This window comes from Myxocyprinus asiaticus, chromosome 28 (genome assembly GCF_019703515.2).
Source record: "Myxocyprinus asiaticus isolate MX2 ecotype Aquarium Trade chromosome 28, UBuf_Myxa_2, whole genome shotgun sequence".
NCBI lineage: Eukaryota > Metazoa > Chordata > Actinopteri > Cypriniformes > Catostomidae > Myxocyprinus > Myxocyprinus asiaticus.
Genome location: NC_059371.1, coordinates 7,627,882 through 7,641,127, shown reverse-complemented (window position 1 = coordinate 7,641,127; position 13,246 = coordinate 7,627,882).

Here is a 13,246-nt window from a genome sequence, read left to right as displayed (position 1 = left end):
CAGTTAATCACAGAAATATGTAGGAATCTAAAAGAGGATTATAAAGTTTTTGTGGAAAATTTTTCTTCTCTTGATGGATTAGGGGAGGAGCAAGACTATTTTTTTCCCTTCAATCACTATCAGCACTGCTGTGGAGAATCTGGAAGAAGATGATCACTACCTGTTCATCTTTAAAACCCCAGAGCTGAACTCTTTTGAGACTACTGGGAAGAAAACTATGTACTTGATTTGTGTGAAGGTGTCTAATGTCAACCTTTTGAATGGTGTTGTTTCGACGAGACAGGCAGAAGTTTTTGGACCAAACTCCTCCTACAAAGATTGCTGGCGTGCTTTGTACAAATGTCCGATTGATAAACGGACAGGAGACCTCCAATGGAGGATTGTACATGGAGCAATAGCCAAAACAGACATGTGGTGAATCTCATTCCTAGTATAGCGGTGGGCTGCCCATTCTGTCTAGAAGTAGAATCAATATTTCATCTTTTTGTGCAATGTTTTCGATTAGGAAATTTGTTTTCTATTTTAAGTAAATGGTTTTCATCTTTGGGTGAAGAATTTTCTTTTCAGTTGTTCATTTATGGGCCTAAATACTCAGTACAATGGAAAAAGACTGTAATTCTGATAATTTTTTTATCAGGTACTGCAAAACTGGCTATATGGAAATCCAGGAAAATTAAACTATTATGGCAGGATGCAATAAGTGTGGTTCCAATGTTCTTAGGGCTTGAAGCTGCTAGACTGAAAGTAGAGTATGCTTATTATAAAATGGAGTGTTTGCCAAAGTTTGTAGAAATTTCTGTGTACAATATGTGAAAATGCTGACTTGATGCTGACTTCTTAATTATTATAATTTTTTTAATCGTGTGGGAAATTGAATAATATGTGATGTCTATTTTGTTGACCTATTAATGTGTTTCTTTGTAATATTAAAGTTGAATTTCAAATTCTCTCTCTTTCTCTCTCGAACACAACACCAGCATGTTTTAACCTTAGAATGCAAAAAGGGGGTCAAATTGACCCAAAGAGATCTGATGTTTGGAAGATTTTATCAATAAACATATTGACTTCCTTGATCTTCCATGAAAGCCTCAGAAATCTTGTTTGTGACCCTCACCAATGTCATTTTAATTTTTCTTGGTCATAGTTTTTTTTCTATCACTACCCCAAGACTGCATAAAGGGGGACAAAATGATCCATATGCATTTCCTATGAAATTTTGACTTCACAGGGTATTTTTTTTTTTTTCAACTTTCAAAAAATAAATATATATGACATTTACATTTTGAAGCACTGACATTCAGATATTCTAAATCATCTAGAAAGCAAATTATAAGTAAGTTAACTATTAGCAAAATATGCTCGCATATACAGCAGAGGAGGCTTTGGAAATGTTCAATGAGACACCCACAATGGCTTTGGAGTGCTCGGATGATGATGATCCAGACTACAGACCAGGTTGTACTGGAGATGACTGAAATTTTGACAAAGTATTGTGTAGTTTGGTGTTTTAATGAAAAGCAGGTGAGGTTTAGAAAATTCCAGTGGCGAAAGCTGTCTGCACTATTAGATGTTTTGAATGTGCTTGTGGTAAAGGCTTAGAGTCGGTTCAGGGAAAGTTGCAATTATTTTCAAGAATACTGAATTTAATGAATCTTTTAATTTTAAAACATTAAAGTGCACAAATAAACATGAATTAAACATTAAAACTGTTGTGAACAATCTAATTCTTAAATTCTTGAAGATAAAGATATAAACAGGATACCTTTTCTTGGAAGAAATCCATTGCAAACAATAGGGGTCATTTTGACCCTCTTTGTGCATTTGTATAGGTTATTTTGGACTATGCATTCTAGGGTTAAAAACTGTGGGCAAATAATGAAAATGAAAGGACAGTTTTGCTAAAGTAATGAACACTAACCTACTGACTGATTTGATTGGTGTTCTTATGAAAAATGCCAGATAACATAGGACTCTCCACCTTTTTGGGCAGATGACCACCCTTACAAAAAATCTAGAATTACCGCAAACTTACCTCAAATTCGCCACTCACATGCAAACATTTCACATTCAAATGAGCTTTGCGGAATACTCGTCATTGTCACCAAAGGTTTGCTGCAGGTTCACCACTACCAGTGAAGAGCTGCAAATCTCTGGCAAACATTTGCGGTGAATACAAAAGTAATTTGCATGTGAAAATAATGAGTGGTGCATTTGCAGCAAGTTTGTAGCAACTCTAGATTTTTTGTAAGGGTAATGCTGCATTACATTTAATTTAGAATGTCATAGTTTCCAACTTCCTACTTTGAAATGCAAGGGAATGCCACTTGAATTCAGAACTTCCAACTTGGAAACTCGTACAAAAATCCTGTTAAGATGCAGATATTTGACGTCACGCAAACATGTCAGCACCCAGAGAGATTTACACAGTTAATAATAAACATTCACTTCTATATGAATAAAATGCATCAATAAGTCCAAGTTCCTATTTTTGATGGTCATAAAACTTTAGCAAACGTTTGCTCAGACAGGTGAGTAAAATACAGTACATTATACTTTCTTTTGATAATTATACAACTGTAGAACAAATCCTAGCAATGCAGAACATTGTTTATCCTCTGTAATTTGGTTGTAAGGATATGTCTCAGTTGTCAATCAAACACCTGCTATGCTTATGGGAGCACTGCATTTTTGTTTCCTTGTTGCCATATTCCGAGCATCTTGCAATAGTATAGTGGACAGCAAGAAGACAATGACATTCCAAAGCCTTTTCCTCCACTTTAGGGGATGAATCTGCACTTTGATGTGATAAGGTTCCTGATGTTATCAGGCCATACACAAACAAATGCCCTTTTGCAATCAGATAAGACTGAAAAGACCATTTCCATGCACATTTTGAGATTTAAAGGGCCTTGCGGAGAAGTTAACCCCCATTACCAGATCCCCTATGTTCACTAGGGGTGTTGAAATTAATCGTTTCTATGATGCATCGCGATGCAGACGTGGACGATTCTGCATCGATGCAGTAATAGACCATAATCAATTATAGCCTACTGATGTTTCTCTGACGTCATTCATTGCATACGCGCTTGTTGCGCTAGCATAAAATGGCGGAGGGAAGCGAAACACAAAAGCGAGTAATAAAAAATGCACCCACTATTTTAAAAGCCAACGTCTGGGCATATTTCGGCTTTTATTAACAAACTGGTAAGCACGAACTGGACAAGACACATGCTGTGTGTAAAGCCTGTCACACACGAATAAAAAATGTAGGGAATACCACTAACTTAAGAAACCACATTAGCCATTTTCACCCTGAGATGCTATTGCCTGCCAGTGCCAAGGCGGACCCAGCTCAGCCAAAAATAGATCAAACGATATCAACTTTGCCGCCCAACTCGGAGAAAGGGAAGATAATAACCAGATCTGTGGCACCTTTCATAGCGAAGGATATACTGCCTTATTCTGTGGTGGACCACGCATATGACATGGTCGAGAGGTTCTTGGAACAACAACCTGCAATCTGTGCCACCTTGCTGTCTCCAGAAGTCAGAAAAGGAGAGTCAGACCTGTGCACTCTCACTGAAACAGATGTGACAAATGCAGAGGACATTAAAGCCAATGAAGGATGCAACCACACTGATGTCAGAAGAGCGCAATCCAACAGTGTCTCTCATTGCTCCTCTAAATGTGCAACTCCTCCAGAATATGTCAGACACCAACGGAGACTCACCAATGATCCACGAGAATGCAATCAAAACAGATCTTCTGAAGAGGTACAGCAGTGAGGCAGAGAAGAAGATCCTTCATACAGCCTCTGCCCTGGATCCCCGTTTTAAGGGAATGCCTTTTCTCACAGAGGAGGCTGCATCCTTGGAGGTAATTTCATGTTTCTTGTAAAATGTATAAAATTAAAACAAACTTAAAACACTCATAATATTAATAGTAGCTACAATTAGTAAAAAATTTAGTAATTAGTTTTTAAATTAAGACTGAAAAAACAGTTATCCTAATATATGTGAGCTGTTGCATTGACTGAGTACACTGTTTGCTAGTTTAATGCTATTTTCTATTATTTTGTTCAAACACAGAATGAGTGTACACCTAGGAGGACAAAAGTGGATGAAGCACCTGGGGGAACAGGAACTCTGGAAGAAGAAACAACCATGGAGGACAGCCCCTCTGCTCCCAAACGAAAGGCCTCATCGCTGCTCGCGAGTTTGCTGGACAGTCTTTCACTGACACTGAAGGTACAGTAGAACCCAAGTTCCCTATCTGTCACTCACTCGACGTTGGTGTCGATGTAGTGACACTAGGGGTCACTCTTGGGAGCCCGAGACACCTCTGGTCTTTGATAAAAGGCCAATGAAAATTGGCGAGTGGTATTTGCATGCCACTCCCCCGAACATACGGGTATAAAAGGATCTGGTATGCAACCACTCATTCAGATTTTCTCTTCGGAGCCGAACGGTCATGCTCATTGAGCTGAATACTACTGTTCATTCACCTGCTGGATCTGACGGCGCATTTCAACGGCTTCTCCCTCCTCTGCACTGGTGCACTGCAGAGAATGCCCCTGGGCGCTTCGGCAGAAAAACTAGAGAGTATATTTTCTGAAAGAGCATTTTTCCCCTCTAAAAGAGTATATATTTCTCTAAAAGAGCGCACACACGGAACGTCTTTTTAAAGACGCGTCTTTTTAAAGATGCTTTTCCGATTGTGTGTTATTCCTGGTTGTGCTCGTTATCTCTCGCCTTCTAACGGTCACGATCACTGTCTTTCGTGTCTGGGCACTGCTCACGCGGAGACAGCGTTCGTGGATGGTCACATTCTCATTGCGAGAATGTGTCCATGGCAACGTTGCGGTCGCGGCTCGCCTTCGTAAGGAAGCGAGCCACCCCAGAGGCTCCCGCCTCGGTCCTTTTACCCACGGGTTTGAGGCCGGCGCGGCTAGCACTGGGGGCGATTTGGGGACCCCAATGGGACCGCCTCCGCCGGGTATCCCCCCCGCGGACCTCCCATTCCCCAGCACGCTCGTCTGCCCCGATCCGGCTTCCGGGTGAGTCCGCCGGCTCGTCTCACAGCGAGTTCGACCTCTTATTCGGAGCCCGCGAAAGTGATGAGCTCTCGAGCGCAGCATCGGAGAGCGGGCTCGTCCAGTCGGAAGCCTCGGCTGGGCTCCTCCCTTCGGGGTCGATCGCCCAGTCACAGGCTGACGCGGAGATGACGACATGCTTTCCCGGACAGCCGCGAGCGTCGGTTAGAGTGGATTTCACCGCTCTTCTCTGAACCCTTGCGGCTCTGTGATTGGTTCCTGGGCTCGCGGCGCCGCTCAAAGCCACGCCCCGCCCCGTTCCTTTCTTCCCGGAAGTGCATGAAGAGCTGACAAGGTCGCGGGAGGCACCTTTTACTGCCCGGTCCCGATCTTTTCAACTTCCCTGCTCTCACTACCCTCGATGGTGGGGCGGCCAAGGGTTATTCGGCAATCCCCCGGTGGATAAAGGCGCTTGCGGTGCACCTATGCCCGCAGAGCGCCGCCACCTGGCGTGGGTGCCCAAAGCCCCCGTCCAAGGCCTGTAGGTTTACGTCATCTCTGACGGTCAAAGACTACGGCGCTGCTGGACAAGCCGCCTCCGCCCTGCACGCCATGGCTCTCCTGCAAGTCCGCCAAGGCGCTAAAGGAACTGCACGAGGGTAGTTCCGCCCCGGGATTGATGCAGGAACTGCGCTCGGCGACCGACCTCGCTCTCCGAGCGACGGAGGTCACGGCGTGGTCTCCCGGGCGGACGATGGCCACACTAGTGGTCCAGGAGCGCCACCTTTGGCTCAACCTGGTCGAGATGGGTGAGGCCGACAGGACACGATTCCTTGCTGCCCCCATTTTCCAGGTGGGCCTATTCGGCGACACCGTCGAGGACTTTGCCCAGCAGTTCTCGATGGTAGAGCAGTAGATGGATGCTAGCCGGCTTGTCCTGCCCCGGCGTGGCTCAAGATCCCCCCATCTACTCATCGCCGAGGGCGTCCCCCTGCGGTGACTGCACCGGCTCCGCCGCAGCCCGCTCCTCCGGCCCGGCCCCGGCGTGGAGCCCACCGCAGGAAGCCGACGCCACCCGTCTCACAGCCGGCACCGAAGAACCCATGGAGGTCTTCGAAGCGCCCCTGAGACGGGCGACCCAGGGACAACGAAACCCGCTGCTCTGGAGCTGGTAAGCAGATCTTCTTTTTGTTACCTTTTGCATTTAATTGCGCTGCATGCCCAAGTGGCTGCAGTACTCAAGAGCTCCGCAAGAGTGGTTTCCTTGTTCCCTGGGTCACATATTCGGTGTGTACGGCTGGCATCACGACCACCGTCCACCACTCCATTTGGCAGGTTGGCGCTCCAGCGGCGGTCTCCCGCCCTGAGCGCCCAGCTGTGGCACAAATCCGCCCCCGATGTGACAGTCTCCACGGGTCATGAGGACAGGCCTCTTCCTCCCCCGTCCCAGGCTGTTCCGGGGGTGGTCACAAGGAGCCAGGTAAGTGCTTCGATGTCCTCGGACTCAGCACGGCCACGATGTGGTGTGGCACCTCAAGCTCCGCCCCGCCGCGAGGCCCCACCCGCCGGTACATCCGATGATGTTGTCCCTTTGGTCCCCCTTGAGCGGAACTCGGACGCATGGCTTGCGCTTTCCAGTCCGTCGCGAGGGCTGGTCCGGACCGTCCGACTCGGCTGCACGATTCACTTCTCTGGGCATCCGCCCAGGTCCAGCGGTGTCCACTTCACCTTGGTGAAAGATGGAAATGCTGCTACCTTGCGCGGAGATCGCTACCCTCCTACGGAAGGACGCGATAGAACCTGTCCCTCCAGCCGAGATGAAGAAGGGGTTTTACAGCCCCTACTTCATTGTACCGAAAAAAGGCGGTGGGTTGCGGCCAATCTTGGACCTGTGAGTACTGAACCGGGCCTTACACAGACTCCCGTTCAAGATGCTGACGCAAAGACGCATTCTAGCGAGCGTCCGGCATCAAGATTGGTTCGCGGCGGTAGACCAGAAGGATGCGTACTTTCACGTCTCGATCCTTCCTCGACACAGACCCTTCCAACAAAAAAAAAAAAAAAAAGGAAAAAAAAGACCGTCTTTTCAGCCCTTGGACCGACCTCTCGTTTCCATGAGCAGGTGTTCAGCTAGAACTGGTCTCCAGGCGCGTCGTGGTCACGACAGACGCCTCCAAAATGGGCTGGGGCGCTGTTGGCAACGGGCACGCAGCCGCCGGCCTCTAGACGGGTCCGCGGCTGCGTTGGCACATCAACTGCCTCGAGTTACTGGCAATTCTGCTCGCCCTGAACCTCAACACTTCGGCGGACGCGCCGTAACAACAGGTTACCCTCAAGGGAGAGTGGAGACTCCACCTTCAGGTGGTCCAGCTGATTTGGAGTCGATTCAGTCAGGCACAGGTGCACCTGTTCGCCTCCCAAGAATCCTCCCACTGCCCGCTCTGGTACGCCCTCACCGAGGCCTTCCTCGGCATAGACGCGCTGGCACACAGCTGGCCGTCATCTTCTGCCTTCAGACATCACCATAAATACAACGGATAACATCATCTGATCTGCAACAAAATCAATGCTTAAAGAATGTTAGAAATGCATGTGGCTGTAAAGTTTTCCATGTTTTTGTGACTGTTGTGTGGGTCTCTTTGTAGCTGACTTGTTTGATGCACTACTATGATGCAAAAGGTCAACTGGAAAACATCTGCGTCACCTCCTCAGCTGACGTACTTTTTCAATGATTCTGTTGCGTACAGTGTCATATATACTTGGATTAAGATTGTAGCTTGACAACACAAAAATCCATGGTAGTTTGATTATAACTGCCAATGTAAACATACTCAGTGTCCATTTAGAGCAAATCAGTATGGGAACTGTGGACCTGGATTCTGGCTTGATCATTCCTGATAAACGTCAGTCCTAAGAGTGATAATGTTTGGGTTAAGATGCTGCTAAAGAGCATTCTTCTCATCCCGCCAAGAGTTCCTTCCAACATCAAACATAAAACTAGCAAATGCATTTCTTTTATTTATTTATTTTTGTACCTTTTTTTTTTTTTTTTTACTTCTAGGATTTGATGTCTCCCCTGTGCCCTTGCATGGCTGAAATTGAATCAAATGAGACATCATCTGAATCATGATGAGGTGTTATAAATGCAGAGCTTCTACACTGCAGTAAGATTTATTGAATTTACCATTCATAACTTCTTTGTTTCTATTCATAGGTTCATATTTATAAACCCTTTGTTTTACAGCCCTTTATGGCTCAAACTAGGAAAATGTATCCCCTGAACTAATGGAAGTCCTGGATTTGGAAGTGAACTGAATCCAGAGTGAATGTAAATGAGAGTAACCTGGAGTAGACTACAGATTAGTTTTAAATTTTTCTTTATATTAAATGGTTGTAAAGTTACATAAAAACCATAGTTTATGGCTTATTGATAAAGTTGTCCAAGGTGAAATGGGATTTTTTTCCTGTAATTTTTGTCTAAAATATTCACTAAAACTCTCCTTCAGAAAGATGAGCCATTTACACATATTAATACGTGGAACTTTAAGATGTGTATTTTAAACAAATATAAATGGTATTTTTTATTTCTTGTCAAGTGGTTACATGCGACATGTTTTGAGTACATTCTGCAGTAGCAGTACAAGCATTCAATGCACACAAATTAAAATACATTAAAGTCATCAACACAACATACTTAAATGTATAGATACATATATACAAAGAGTAAACATTATAGAAATAATTAACAATCCTTATGTGACCCTAACACATTTTTCAGGGTCAAATAATTTAAATGATTACATGTATTATTCACTGGAGCAAAATGCCACCCCTGCACTTTTTTGTAGTTTAAGTTTATATTATACATTTGTTTTTACAATCACTGCACCCCTTTAATTAAGTGTGCTTGCCTATACAGAGCATATTACCTGTTTATTTTTCAATACCAAAACTTTGCATTTATGTGTCTTAAAACCAGTCTCACAACTTTGATTTGATTTATTATTTGTAAAATAAATAATTGTAAAATAAAGACGCATTTACTGTAATTTTTGTCCTATATTCACCAAAACTCTCAATCACAAAGATGAACCTTCAACAAAACACACATAAAAAGCAGTTTGCAGTAATACATTTTGTGATGCAGTTTCATTATGTGGAACTTTTTGGGCATTTTTAAACAAATATGCATGGTATTTGAGGTGCAATTTAATTCTTGTCAAGAGAAGTTATGAACAATGCATTCTGCATTAGCAGCATGCAACTAGTGGTCGGCCACAGTGGATCGAATTGCCATCAGCTGGCACACCGCTGGCGACGTGCCACCCAAAAAATGCATGGGGACCGATAGCTCATTGTTAGCTGGGAAGACATCATTATGAGATAATAAGTCATTATTATGAGATACCAAGTCAATATTATGAGATACTAAGTCATTATTATGAGAAAGTTTCTCATTATTGCAAGATACTAAGTTATAATTATGAGAAAGTTTCTCGTTATTATGAGAAACAAAGTCATTATTATGAGATACTAAGTCATTATTATGAGATACTAAGTCATCATTATGAAATACTGAGTCATTATTATGAGATACTGAGTCATTATTATGAGATACTAAGTCATTATTATGAGATACTAAGTCAATATTATGAGATACTAAGTCATTATTATGAGAAACTGAGTCATTATTATGAGATACTGAGTCATTATTATGAGAAACTGAGTCATTATTATGAGATACTAAGTCATTATTATGAGATACTAAGTCAATATTACGAGATAGTAAGTCATTATTACGAGATACTAAGTCATTACTATGAGAAACTAAGTCATTATTATGAGATACTAAGTCATTATTATGAGATACTACGTCAATATTACGAGATATTAAGTCATTACTATGAGAACATTTCTCATTATTATGAGATACTAAGTCATTATTATGAGATACGACGTCAATATTACGAGATACTAAGTTTTTATTATGAGAACGTTTCTATTTATTATGAGATACTAAGTCATTATTTTGAGAAAATAAGTCATTATTATGAGATACTAAGTTTTTATTATGAGAACGTTTCTATTTATTATGAGATACTAAGTCATTATTATGAGATACTAAGTCATTATTTTGAGAAAATAAGTCATTATTATGAGATACTAAGTTTTTATTATGAGAACGTTTCTATTTATTATGAGATACTAAGTCATTATTATGAGATACTAAGTCATTATTTTGAGAAAATAAGTCATTATTATGAGATACTAAGTCATTATTTTGAGAAAATAAGTCATTATTATGAGATACTAAGTTTTTATTATGAGAACGTTTCTATTTATTATGAGATACTAAGTCATTATTACGAGATACTAAGTCATTATTATGAGATACTAAGTCATTATTTTGAGAAAATAAGTCATTATTATGAGATACTAAGTCATTATTTTGAGAAAATAAGTCATTATTATGAGATACTAAGTTTTTATTATGAGAACGTTTCTATTTATTATGAGATACTAAGTCATTATTACGAGATACTAAGTCATTATTACAAGATACTGTCATTACTATGAGAACATTTCTCATTATTATGAGATACTAAGTCATTATTATGAGAAACTAAGTCATTATTACGAGATACTAAGTCATTATTATGAGATACTACGAAAATATTATGAGATACTAAGTTTTTATTATGAGAACGTTTCTATTTATTATGAGATACTAAGTCATTATTATGAGATACTAAGTCATTATTATGAGATACAAAGTCATTATTACGAGATACTAAGTCATTATTACGAGATACTAAGTCATTACTATGAGAACGTTTCTCATTATTATGAGATATTAAGTCATTATTATGAGATACAAAGTCATTATTACAAGATACTGTCATTACTATGAGAACATTTCTCATTATTATGAGATACTAAGTCATTATTATGAGAAACTGAGTCATTATTATGAGATACTAAGTCATTATTATTAGATACTAAGTCATTATTATGAGATACTAAGTCATTATTACGAGATACTAAGTCATTATTATGAGATACTACGAAAATATTATGAGATACTAAGTTTTTATTATGAGAACGTTTCTATTTATTATGAGATACTAAGTCATTATTTTGAGAAAATAAGTCATTATTATGAGATACTAAGTCATTATTATGAGATACAAAGTCATTATTATGAGATATTAAGTCATTATTATGAGATACAAAGTCATTATTACAAGATACTGTCATTACTATGAGAACATTTCTCATTATTATGAGATACAAAGTCATTATTACGAGATACTAAGTCATTATTATGAGAAACTGAGTCATTATTATGAGAAACTGAGTAATTATTATGAGATACTAAGTCATTATTATGACATACTAAGTCATTATTATGAGATACTAAGTCATTATTATGAGATACTAAGTCATTACTATGAGAACGTTTCTCATTATTATGAGATACTAAGTCAATATTATGAGATACTAAGTCAATATTATGAGATACTAAGTCATTATTATGAGATACTGAGTCATTATTATGAGAAACTGAGTCATTATTATGAGAAACTGAGTCATTATTATGAGAAACTAAGTCATTATTATGAGATACTAAGTCATTATTACGAGATAATAAGTCATTATTATGAGATACTAAGTCATTATTAAGAGATAATAAGTCATTATTATGAGATACTAAGTCATTACTATGAGAACGTTTCTCATTATTATGAGATACTAAGTCATTATTATGAGATACTACGTCATTATTACGAGATACTAAGTAATTATTATGAGAAACTGAGTCATTATTATGAGAAACTGAGTCATTATTATGAGAAACTGAGTCATTATTATGAGAAACTAAGTCATTATTATGAGATACTAAGTCATTATTACGAGATAATAAGTCATTATTATGAGATACTAAGTCATTATTATTAGATACTACGTCATTATTACGAGATAAAAAGTCATTATTATGAGATACTGAGTCATTATTATGAGAAACTAAGTCATTATTACGAGATAATAAGTCATTATTATGAGATACTAAGTCATTATTAAGAGATAATAAGTCATTATTATTAGATACTACGTCATTATTACGAGATACTAAGTAATTATTATGAGATACGACGTCAATATTACGAGATACTAAGTTTTTATTATGAGAACGTTTCTATTTATTATGAGATACTAAGTCATTATTTTGAGAAAATAAGTCATTATTATGAGATACTAAATTTTTATTATGAGAACGTTTCTATTTATTATGAGATACTAAGTCATTATTATGAGATACTAAGTCATTATTTTGAGAAAATAAGTCATTATTATGAGATACTAAGTCATTATTATGAGAAACTAAGTCATGATTATGAGATACTAAGTCATTATTATGAGAAACTAAGTCAATATTATGAGATACTAAGTCATTATTATGAGATACTAAGTCATTATTATTAGATACTACGTCATTATTACGAGATACTAAGTCATTATTATGAGATACTAAGTCATTATTATGAGATACTAAATTTTTATTATGAGAACGTTTCTATTTATTATGAGATACTAAGTCATTATTATGAGAAACTAAGTCATGATTATGAGATACTAAGTCATTATTATGAGAAACTAAGTCATGATTATGAGATACTAAGTCATTATTATGAGAAACTAAGTCAATATTATGAGATACTAAGTCATTATTATGAGATACTAAGTCATTATTATTAGATACTACGTCATTATTACGAGATACTAAGTCATTATTATGAGATACTAAGTCATTATTATGAGATACTAAATTTTTATTATGAGAACGTTTCTATTTATTATGAGATACTAAGTCATTATTATGAGAAACTAAGTCATTATTATGAGATAGTAAGTCATGATTATGAGATACTAAGTCATTATTATGAGAAACTAAGTCAATATTATGAGATACTAAGTCATTATTATGAGATACTAAGTCATTACTATGAGATACTAAGTCATTATTATGAGAACTAAGTCATTATTATGAGATACTAAGTCATTATTATGAGATACTAAGTCATTACTATGAGAACGTTTCTCATTATTATGAGATACTAAGTCAATATTATGAGATACTAAGTCATTATTATGAGATACTAAGTCATTATTATGAGATACTAAGTCATTACTATGAGAACGTTTCTCATTATT